Source organism: Aethalodelphis obliquidens, unplaced genomic scaffold, assembly GCF_003676395.1.
Source record: "Aethalodelphis obliquidens isolate GAN/ISIS:26980383/991018 unplaced genomic scaffold, ASM367639v1 scaffold24, whole genome shotgun sequence".
NCBI classification, from domain to species: domain Eukaryota; kingdom Metazoa; phylum Chordata; class Mammalia; order Artiodactyla; family Delphinidae; genus Aethalodelphis; species Aethalodelphis obliquidens.
The window spans coordinates 8,518,530-8,530,944 of record NW_020837968.1 but is presented as its reverse complement, the minus strand read 5'-3'; the positions used below and the strand labels follow the sequence as shown (position 1 = coordinate 8,530,944).

At 42.3% G+C, this 12,415-nt stretch overlaps 2 pseudogenes; one reads left to right on the top strand and one right to left on the bottom strand.

Annotated features, from left to right (window-relative positions):
* The window catches only part of LOC113628642 (40S ribosomal protein SA pseudogene), a 144,528-nt pseudogene extending 143,717 nt beyond the window's left edge, over positions 1-811 (top strand).
* Positions 812-2,661: 1,850 nt separating this feature from the next.
* LOC113628669 (sesquipedalian-1-like) lies at positions 2,662-3,350 on the bottom strand (annotated as a pseudogene).
* Between the last annotated feature and the right edge of the window lie 9,065 nt (positions 3,351-12,415).

Sequence of the window (12,415 nt, the reverse complement as noted above, 5' to 3'; positions counted from 1 at the left end):
TCAACTTCCTTCAGTGAGTTGTCTGCATTCCTATATAGCTTTATACTTACCTCTATTATATAATTTATTAAATTGCTATTAGTGTATATGCTTTTGTGCTTCATTAGGATCACATATACGACAAGACTGGGAATGCAGAGTTCATTTTTGTATTCCAAGTACTGTGTTCAGTGCTTTTCAAATTATAGGTGTACAATAATATACATTGATGCAATCAATCTATACATGTATAGATATGTATGACCATAGGGAGGGATAAGACAAGGCAAAGAAGAATTGTGTGTGTGTGTGTTAATTCTGAATATCTAGGAATATTGGGAATATTCCTCTTCTAAAGTGTCCTGTTTAAAAATCTGATCTGAACACGTCAAACCCAAAGTAGAAGAAGGTGTGAAGTGTCACCGATGGATGGAAGAGTAGGTATCAATGCGCTTAGAGGGAAGAAATAATCAATATGAAAATCAGGTTGTTGAAATTGGGGCCAAGAGGGCAATCTGCATCACCCGCCTCTAAGTCACATCTAGTAACTACTATTCCCCCAGCCCTCTGACCCCACGCCAGCAAGGGTAACCATTATTCTCACTTCTAAAACTATAGATTGGTTTTGCCTGTTTTTGAGCTTTTATAAATGGAATCATGGAAATCCATCCTGGTTTTTTTAAATTTTTTTTTTACTTGATAAACCTTTATTCTATTTTAGCCTTTATATCCCTCTCCCAGGCTGCCTGATATCTCTCCCCCGCCCAACGCCGGAGGCAGCCTGACCGCAGGTTGTGCTTTGGGGCTGGGTGGGGGGAGACTGTACCTTTAGTGCTTGTAAACCTACACCAGGACTGGGGCCAACACCTCACCACACCAGCTAGGTCTGGCCAGGACATGGGCACTGGGCAGTTCCTAACGCCCCCTGAGACCCAAAGCCTGTGGACCAGAGCTGCCATCCCCGTCCCCACCACTGAGGACTTGGGGAAGAGGGGCATAGAAAGCGTACCAAGACCCCTAGAGGCACCTGCAGGAGAGCAGGGCTTGCCAGGGAGAAGGCAAAGAACCAGGTGAGATTCTTGAGGTCCCTGTGTCTCCAGCCAAGGCTCCTTGCCCTCTCCCTGGGGGCAGTGCCAACTATCCCCCCCTCCCTCACTGGCCAACCCCAGAACCAGGCACCCTATCCCTTCCCACCAGCCAACAAGGGACAAAAGCAGTGAAAACACCAAGCTTTGTTGCTAGGATAAAAACACCCTAAGTATTTAAATTAAAACTGAAGCCCCAGTCAACTGGGCCAGCAGTGAGCTGGTGATTGCAGACACACAGACAGCCCCCCATTCTTCCCCATGCCCCAAGGACTCCAAAGGCAGCAGGAAGGGGCTAAGGGCCGAGTCTGTCTGTCACCAAGAGGGAGCCTCTGGGGAAATAAAGATTAGGGCAGGGGTGTCCTCAGGGGGTCCCAATTTGGGGGCACTGAGGACTGTAAACATGACCCAGCTTGAGGGCCGGGGGTGTCCCAGCCCCCCGAGATTCTCCCTGGATGAAGAACGGCCACTGTAGTCAGTGAAAAACAGAAGCTTGTCTTGAAGCAAAGCGAGACCTGGTCTCCCTCTTGGAATATTGTGGGCGAGAAGGGGGCTGAGTCTGCGAGCTCAGAGAGGGGCTGCGATGGAGGGAGAGGGTTCTGGAAGCCAAATACGGCTTTGAGCTGACTCACGGCCCCTCCTCCCTAGGGGAAGCTGCTGGAAAGTCAGCTCAGGCCACAGCTGCCCAGCCCAGGACTGGACAAGGTCAGGCGAGCTCCCGAGAGGCCCCGCCTCAGGCTGGCTTCGGGAAAAGGCAGAGGATGTGGCTAAGCGGTGCTGGGAGAGCGTGAGGGCTGCCACAGTAGCACAGACGTGGCCCGAGGCCAGAGGGCCGCTACAGTCCCAGGAGCACCACCGCAAGGCCTGGCTGAGGCCCCGGGGAAAGTGCTGCCTCGGCCTCACTCCGGGCCGGGAGCCCCGGGGACCCGGCCATGCCACGGTGCTGGGCACACATGAAAGCCCACGCCCACGGAGGCAGGCAGGCAGGCGGCAGCCAGGCAGCTCCTCCGGCGGGCCTTGGAGCCACAGGGTCAGGCCCAGGTGTGGTGTAGCGCAGCACAGCCTCCTGTCCGCGTGAGGCCCAGTCTGGAGCCTCTGGACCAGTGCTGACTACGCATGTGCCTTCCAGGCCACAGACCCTCACAGGTCCCAGCTGCCCCAGTGGACGCCTGTTGCCAGCAACAAGCCTCGGTTAGGTGATTCGGGACAGGCGACCGAGGCACCTGCAGGGCTAGGTTGGGGGCTACAGTTCCCACAAAACCAGCCCTCCGGCTGCTTGAGGATCACCCAGGGCCTGGATTCTCCTGAGGATCAAGCACGATGGCCTCAAGGCTGGGCTTTCTCTGAATGACAGAGGTCCCAAAGCACCCCTCAGAACCCAGCATCTTCTCCAAGCCTGAGTCCCCGAGAGCAGACCAGGCAGGGACCTCAGGGCTTACGCCGACTGCGACCGCCCTCAGGACCAGATCCCCGTGTCTCAGGGCTGGGCCTGTCAGAGCAGGGCCTGGGACTGGAGTGGCACCAGAACCAGGACCAGTGCTGGCCTCAAGGCTGGCCTTGACCCGCTTCCCCTTGGTTCCGGCCCTCAGCCCTTTCCTCAGGGCTGGGCCTGGCTGCGGAGCCACTAGCCCCTCAGCGCCCTGACCTCCGGCCCGTACCACTCGTGCAGCTGGGCGAAGGAGGCCGAGTCGAGAGGCCCGCTGGGCGCCGAGGCCCGCCGGCAGGGCGGTAGTGGCGGGGGCTCGGGGCCGGGCAGGGGTCTGGGGGCGGCGCCAGCGGGGGCGGCGACGGGGGCGGGTATCTGCGCGCTCCACAAGGCACAGCCGTCCTCCTTGGGCGGGAGCGCGTGGGGTCGGCGGGGCGGGAGTGGGCCGCCTGCGCGCGCGGCCGCTAACCGGTGTTCCAGCTCGCGCACCACCAGCCGCAGGTAGTCGAAGCTGGCCCGCGACAGCGCCTTCACCCAGCCCTCCATGGCGGCCTGGCTCTCGGCCTCCAGCACGTAGGTGTGGGCCCGGGCCCCAGCGAAGCGCACGGCGAAGGCGAACTCCTCGGCCGCCTCCACCAGCTCCACGGTGCAGCCCTCCAGGATGATGACTCCCACGGGCTCACGGCCGGCCGCGTCCCCAAGCAGAAGAGCATGGTGCCGCGCGGTACAGGCCGGCGGCGGCGGTGGTGGGCCGCATGCCGGCCGCCCTTCTTGTACTGGAAGCCCGCGTTGTCGGCCGGGGCGTCGCAGGTGGCGTGGAAGGCCAGGCTGCGCTGGTTCAACTTCATGGCGGCGGGGCCTGGGGGCTTGGGACCTCTCAGGCCACTGCTCACTTCCCCGCCCTCTGCTCAGTTCTGGGGGGCCGGGGGGGCAGGACCGGCCCGGCCATGGCCCGGGACCCGCTCGGTGGCGGCGGCAGCGGTGCTTTGTCTCCCGGGCGGCCGAGCCGGCGCAGCAGCGGGACAGCACGGATCCGTCGGAAGGAGGCGGGGGTAGCCGGCTGTTTTTCTAATTCTTCACTGTTGTTCTATAGTATTCTGTTATCTTAATATAGTATGGTGTATCTGTTCTATAATTGATAGATCTTTGGGTCATTTGCAGTTTGGGCTCCTAGAAATAGTGTTCTTAAATATGCCTTGTGAACATAACTACATATTCTATTAAGTGAAATTGCTAGTGCGAGGGCAGAATCAGAATTGTCATGCATATAGCAGCGATACCTAAGGCCCATGTGTCTTATAAGGCTTATTTCTTAAAAAATAACACTTGGAAAGGATACTTTTATGATAACAAGATAGTAATTGCTTTCCTGAGTTCTATGAGAGAAGGGGGAGTTTTCTGTATCTTAAGATTTCTTTTAGTAATTAGTAGGGCTTACAGTTTTCAAAGCCAAAAGTTGAAATTTCATTCATGACCACTCAGGGTAAAAAGCTTATCTAAGAACTCAATATTTACAATACGAAATGAAAAGGGACAAAATGGGATGACTAACAATTGGATTCGTGATGTAGAAAATTATTGATTAGAAACCATACCTGAATCGTAATGTAAAATGGTCAGTGTTAACTGGACACCATTGCTTTGGTATGAATAAGAAAAAGTCATGAAGAAAGTGTTACCTTATTAGGTTAATCTGATAGTTATATTCAGGATAAATTAAAGGGGAGAGATAGAAGCAATTAGAAAGCTTCTGAACCATTTAAAATTAATGGTTACTCAGACCAGAAGTGAAGAATGGGTATAGAAAGTGTGCGTGTGTGTCTTTATGTGTGTATTGTGGGCAACTAGAGCTACACATACAATAGACAGTCTGAGGGAAGAATTGACAAGACATGACAACTGATTGTACACTGTAATGAAGAATGCAACAGAAATTACATTTGATCCTAGGTAATGGCAAAGCACATAAATTGGACGTTCAGGAAAAGTGTTCCATTTCACAGGAAGAGTGAATTGGTTTCAGACACACTGAATTTTGTCTGATCCTGACATCTCAAAATGAAACTGATTAACAACCAAAAGAGAAGCATGGCCTTGACATGCAGACTGAGATGGCAATAGGAAGAAATAAAAGAATAAATGGGGACTCTCAAGACACCTCTTTAATTTTAAATAAAATTTAAAATGATTGAAAAATAATTTCACAGATGTTCAAAGAATGTTCTTCCCTTGAGACTGGTTTGTAGACTCACTGGTTTAATCACATTACATGTTGAGCTAGTTAATATATAAACAGTATTTGAGAAAGATTTCAAAGCTCTCCTGCTTAAACTTCTAGCAAATAACTGCCAGGACGCAATTAGAGCCCACACACTTCAACTCTGAAGTCTGAAGCCAGATACATATAAATGTGTTTAGTTTAAATTAGCTATAGGATGTGAGGACTGGGCGGATGATTGATTTTTTTCTAAACTAGCTTAATGTTACAGCCATTTTTCTGTGTCCTACGCTTATCCTACACGTTTTACATAAATGTGTATAAAGTGAAACACTTACTTTTATAGTTTTAACCTTTTATTCTCCTAAATTGTATAGCATAGTTCACAGTTATCTTTCTATAGGCTCTAATAATAATATTTAGAATTAAAATCTCATTTCCATATGAATTATTAATATTTGTAGGTTACACATTGATTTATGCAAACAGTTTAGTAAAGTTACATGAAGAATAGAGAGGAAAATAATGGACCTAGTTTGTTGATCTTCACAGCTTTGAGAAGGTTATTTGATCCAAATGGCTCAAATTGTTCATAGGTATTAAGAATTTTGAGAGGTTTTGAATGAAATATTATGATGGTAAAAGGGAACTTCAAAATATCTTAATAGAGAAGTAGTATGTTGAGGAAGCAATCTTTGAATATTGGAAATATATATAAATACATACTCTAAGTCTCATTCTCTTTGAATGAAAAATAATAACATATTATTAAATAAATAGCTTATATTTATTGAGGGCTTACTATTTGTAAGAACTTGGCATTGTTGTCATGTCACTTTAAAAAAAATTCTTTGAATCCTTCCAACAAGAATATTAAATATACTATAATTATGCCCTTTTACAGTTGAAAAAATAAATCATACCCAACAAGGTCAACTGGAGGCAGTTCTTATATAAGGACCTAAGTCTCCCAGACTCTGAGGCTACAGTCTCAACCTCCAGTTGCCACTGCCAACCAAGCTGGCATGCATTTACTGAACAGGTAGATTTGCCAGATTTAATAAATAAAAGTACAGGACATGCAGTGAAATTTGAACTTGAGATAAACAATGAATAATGCAATCACTATAGCAGAAGTGTGTCACATGTAATATTTAGCACATGCTTATACCCTCCTCCCATAAGTTGTTTACCTGAAATACAGTTTAACTGGGCTGCTTGCATTTTTTCTGACAACCCTACAAACAGGCTGTCTTGTTTTTTAGACAAGGCCTGGAGATCTGATCAGGAACTTAAAAGAGTTCAGAGAAACTAAAAGAGTGCAAAAGAGTTGCACTTAAAAGAGTTCAGAGAAACTAAAGTCTGTGGGAGATCAGAGATCATTTCTCAGCAAGCAGAATTTCAAATGACCATTTATTGTGTGTCATAAATAAGAAAATACTACACCAAGGAATTACTGGAAGAGGACATGTTTTTCTTCTACTAGACAATGTGCTGTTTCTACCGCAGTCCAGCACTTGGGGAGCACAGTAGTGGCCTGCTGTATACCTATGTGTTTAGTCTATGGGAATCTTCTGGTTGCCTGTGTTGAGTAGTTCTGTTCTCTTTAGCGCTAACTCTTTAACCTCAGGGTGCTAGTCTTTTACTTTAAAAGATTTAGTGTTATGTATTAAAGATCTGAGAGTCAAGTTAAATTATATAGTTATTTAATTAATTTCTCAATGCCATAATTTTCATAATTTTAATGCTTCCAAATAATTTTCATAGTTTTCTCCATTTAGTGAATAAATGAATGCTATCAGTTTTCTCCCTAAAAGATTATGCTCTTACATATGTCTAAGAGTTGTGGAGGGAGGATACTGGTTAATACACTAAATTGCTTTCTCCTTTGCTTTGTCTCTCTTGAGACTTTTTAATCTACTTTGATATACCTACACACCAACTTCATACTCTACCAATTAACCATTCATTACCTAATTATCTCCTCCAGCTGAGCACTCTACTTCTTTAGAATAATTTCCCCCTCATTATGATTCTTGTAACAGTATTATTTGCACTCTTTAGAAAGTTATTTCTAGTAACTTGAATTGCATTCAAATAATTCAGCTGATTTATAGAAGGCATTTTTCAATTTTCCTTAGATTTTTGCTATTGAAAGAGTTACACTGTAATTCTTAAGGCCACTTCAGAATTATCAGTCTCTTAGAATTTTACAAAATGTACTAAGCCCTCTTTTCAGTGCAGTATTATTAAAAAATTCCAGGATACTAAACATATGGTAGACAATTTCATTATTTTTCACAAATGATACTCAGGATAAGTAATATTATTTTGTGATTCTGAGTATTTAGAAAAATGAAACAAATATATTCCCATTGTAAAGTAGTTTTTTAAAAGCCTGCATTAAATAGCCATAATGGAGTAACTGGTACCCAGACTAGCCCTTCCATTATAAAGAATGATAAGAGAGGACAGCTGTTTTCAGGTAATGGGCAACAGGCAGTACATAGCTGTGAGTCTTACATAAAGGGAAATTCAATGTAGCCCCATAAATTCCCAGCTTCATGCCTGCGGACAATTTCCCAATGAACCACAGCTTGGAGCTGGGGTCCCAACAAAGCACACAATCCCACAAAGCTGAGTAGAAAGTGATTAGAATGAAGTGGCTGGAACCTGTTGGGCAAAGCATCAGGAAGGGCAGTTCTGTGCAGAAGGAATGCCATTGGTCAGGGTGAGACACCTGCCAGTGCACAAGGGCTGGGATATATGTGCACAAAATGGGACCACTCAAGTCTAATGGGATACCAACCTCTACAGGGTTGAGTAGCAATGGAGCAGTGCTGGTCACGGGGAAAGGCACAAAAAACAGTGTCTGGTGACATCTGGCCTTGCCATTGGAGAGATCTCCTTAACATGTAAGCTGAGATGCCAGAAAGGCCTCAAAATAATGACATCCTGACAAAGCTGAAATCCAAGTCTGAAAAAAATCCTTAGGGAAGATAGGACATGGAATTTGAGTATTGCCAACCTATTGGGCCTGGGAAACACCTTGGGCCTCCCTTGAGTCTACATCAACAAAGTGTAAAACAAGTCTAAATAAATTCAAGGGGACCCAGAAGTAACTAAACTGCCAGCTAAAATTAAAATTTTCATAAAGAGAATTCTGCATTTTTACAAGATAGTATCCAAAATGTCCAGAATTTAATACAAAACAAAACAAAAACTACCGTCAATAAAAGTGCTGAGATGATTCGGTGAGGTAAGGATAGTCTTTTTCACAAATAATGCTGGGACAACTGGATAACTACACATGAAAGAACAAAGTTAAACTCCTACCTCACATCAAATACAAAAATTAATTCAAAATGGATCAAAGACCTAAATGTACATTAAAAATATATAATACTTGAGGGAAAACATAGGTGTAAACATTCACAACCTTGCAGTAGGCAATGGTTTCTTAGATATGACACCAAAAGCACAAGTATCACAAGAAAAAAAATAGATATACTAGACTTAATCAAAATTAAACATTTCTATGCCTCAAAACATCCCATGAAGAAAGTGAAAAGACAATCCACTGAATGGAAGAAAATATTAAAAATCATATTTCTGATGAGAAACTTATATCCAGAATATACAAAGAACTCTTGCAACTTAATGAAAAGGCAAAACACTCATTTAAAACATAAGCAAAAGTTCTGAATAGATATTTTTCAAAAGAAAGAAAAACATACAAATGGCCAATAAGCACATGAAAAGATGCTCAACATCATTAGCCGTCAGGGAAACACAAACCAAAACTATAGTGAGACACAACTTCACATCCACTATAACGGTTATGATCAAAACGACAGCAAATGAAGATACGGAGAAATTAAAACTCTTATACATTGCTGGTGGGAATGCAGAATAATGCAGTCTCTCTGAAAAACAGCTTGGCAATTCCTCAAACGACAACAACAAAAAACCAAAAACAAAAAAAAACCCAATCCCCCCCCCCCCCAAAACAGTTACCATACAATCTAGCAATACCACTCCTAGGTGTCTACTGGAGAGAAATAAGAACATGTTCACAGAAACTTACACATGGAGGTTCAAGAAAACATTATTCATAACAGTCACGAAGTGGAAACAATCCAAATATCCATAAACTCATGAATAAAGAAAATGTGCAACGGCATATTCATTGTTCTCATGGCATATTAAGGGAGACTGGGGTCAGTGCGCCTGCGTGATTAGCGCCTCTGGACTCGCGAGAGCGATCACCCGGGATCTCAGGTGACGGGAGGACGCGGTTGGTTGGCTGACTCGGTTGTGCGGAAGGAAAAGTCCGGAACCCGAGGGCCGATGTCGAACCCCGATGACATTCCTTGACCTAAGAAGGTCAGACAAAGGAGGTGTGACGGTGGGACGATGGGAAGAAACGGGGTCGCAGCTACAGGAAAAAGAAGTCAGATCTTTGATGGAGCTCGTGCAGGTGGTGTTTGACTTTTGCAAGTGTTTTTGCTTTAAAACTGCCTGGAACCGGGTCCCTCCTTCTTGCCTGTAGTGCTACACCTTAATCCTGGGACTTTTGCTGGGGTCCGTTCCTTGGACATGCCATCTTTATCCTTGGTGCGGCAGACCGGATGAGGTTCACCGTCGTTTCTCTGCTGAAAAAGCCCAGCCAGCAGCTCATCTCAGAGGTAAAAATCCCCCTTCCTACGCATGTGATTTACACTCAGCCGCCTGGATTCCCATTCAGCTTTGAGATATCTTGTCCTGGCTGGCATACCCTTCTCAAGTGTCACTTCTCTTGTGAAGCCTGATCCCAGAACACCCACGTAACCACTGGCTTCTCTGCAGCACATCGCCTTGAACTTCTTATTGCCGCCGCAGCCTAGTCCACTGCCTGGAATTAGAAAAAGTCAGTAAAGCAGTTTTATTAAAACAAACTAATACATGTGGCTTGAATGATAAAGGACTACAAAATTGAAGGTTTTTTAAAAGCCATAATGCTGAGCATAATGCCTGGCACATAATGGGTGTTCATACTTTTTTTTGAATGCAGTAATAGGTAAATCATCTGGTCCAACTTGTCTTTTACAGATGAGGAGAGGGGAGACGCACACTTCTGAACAGCCATAAGGTTTTCCCATGTCACCTAAGTTCCTACAAGGGAAGCAAAAAGTCGCCTTTGTTGGGCTATACCCTTTTTGCTGAAGATATCAGACAAAAAAGTAAGTCACCAGAATTTTTTAATGACCCACAGTAAGAAAGAAATGCTGTTTTTCATGTGGCTAAATTTAATCAATGTGTAGCAACCCTTCATTAGGGATTATGTTCTTTATTTTTGTGTTAAAATGTCTCAATAAGATTAAGAGTTACATAATAGGAGCTTGGGGGCATTTTTAATGACTATTTGACAAAATAAATATTAATAATATCTTCCTTTTAAGTACTAAAAAAAATGAAGTACTGATACATGCTACAACATGGATGAACTTTGAACACATCTTGCTAAGTGAAAAAAGCCAGTCACAAAAGACCACATATTTTATGATTTCATTTATATGAAATGTCTAGAATAAGCAAATCTATAGAGAATAAAAGTAAATTAGTGGGGGAAAATGGGTAGCATGACTGCAAAAGGGTACATGGTTTCTTTTAGGGGTGATGAAAATGTTCTTAAATTGAGTATGGTGATGGCACAAGTATGAGAATATACTAAGAACCATTGTGTCGTTCAATTTAGATAAATGGTTAAATTATATGGTAAATTTTCTCAGTAAAGCTGTTGTTCACCCCCAAAGCAATGATCGTACAAAGAAATAATGATAAATATATAACTATAGAATTATATATATGTGTGTACTAACGCGTATTACACATAGTCATGAAAAGGCAGTTAGTAGAAACCAAACCTGAAATGACACAAAGGTTAAACTAAACAAATACAGATTTAAAGCATCTATTAAAAATATCTTTGAATAGTTAAAGCAAAAAGTAGTCTGAATTAATCATAAATGCTAATCTTATCTGATAAATGGAGAAAATAATAATGAGAAGTTTAGAACTAACTAAAATTTAAGAAAACTATTTGATGGTCTTAGCAGATTACAGGTGACAGAATAAAAAAAGTCAGTAAATTGAGGGCAGGTCTGTAGAAATTATCAGTCTGAAGAACAGAGGGACAAAGAATGAAGAAAAATGAGCCAAGTTTCTGGGGACCTGAGTGGAACAATATCAAACGATAAACTAATTGGGACAGAAAAAATTTGAAGAAAAAGACTAAAACCTTTAAAATGATATGAAAATTACATTTAGATTCCAGTAGCTCAGTCAACCACTGACAGCATAAATATAATCAGCAGGCACATTAAGGAAAGTTAGTCAAATTGTAGAAAACTAAGATAAAGAGAAAATCTTGAAAACAACCAGAAGGAAAAAAATTATATACATATGAACAATGGGAAGAATTTTTGCTGATTTCTCATCAATAATGATTTAAGCCCAAAAGAACAAAATATGTCCAGTGCACTGATGGATTTATAACATATGTGGAAGTAAAAGATCTGACAACAATCATCAAAGGATGTGAGATGCTAAACGGAGTTATACTGTTTAAGGTAATTGTATTTGCAAAGAAGGAAGTGGGAAATTGGATGTGAGGCTGTGAAGTGAGAAAGGGGATATAAAGTAATTGCATGAAGATGAGGAGCTGTTACTATACAGGAGACGCTGTATAATAAGTGCGGACTACATTAGTGAACAAGACACTTTGTCCCTATTTTAAGTAGGGACAAAATAAAGTGACATAGTGAGTCTTGCAAGGAAGACAAATGAATTACACCAATGTTTATTTGACTAAGGTTGTAAATAAGTAATAAGGAACATTACAGTGTAGAATTTGATAAAGATTATATGGAGCGTTATTTGTGATAGTGATACAACAGCAGGTGGGTATTATATTTTATAACATTCAGCAATTTTTCCTATAATGAAGTTTAGATATTGTTTTATTCTCAATTAGTGGTGCCCTTCTTTGAGGCTATAACTCTCTTGTTCATCTTTGGATCTGTAACTACACTTAACCCTGTGTCTGACACAGTACAGACTATACCTTCAAAGATCATGAAATTTTCAACAAGAAAAATAAATTCCACAATAAAATAATTCCTATACAGATTATTGCCTTCTACCAAGTCCTGAAAAAATAAAGTGTTAGGTAATGGGTTGAGAATAACGTCCAGGTATATTTTCAGGATACCCAGGTTGGGAGTAAAACTTAGAAACAAAACAGACTTTCTTTAGTACAGGTTCTTAGAATGCCCTTTTCTATTAATAATTTTAAGTATTAGGAGAAGTTTGGTCTCCTGACTTTGAGGAAACTTTCTAGTATTTCCTTTGTGAGTAATTTTGGGAGCCTGGTTTTCACCAGTTTCTCTGATTTGGCCCAAGTTTAATCATGAGTAATATTAAACAAACTTCCAATTTTAAAAAAGTGAGAACTACATGCCTGATTACTTTGTATTTTATGATACATGAAATCAGAAAAAGTCTAACTCTTTATATTAATTGTATTGATTATATTTTGTTTACTTTGTATAGTATAGAGAATAACATAAAGTATGTGTTATCATATTAACTTTAATTACACATTTCTTAAATTACCATGGTTTTATAAGATTTTTTTTCCTCTTTGGTCATTTGAAACTGTTTTGA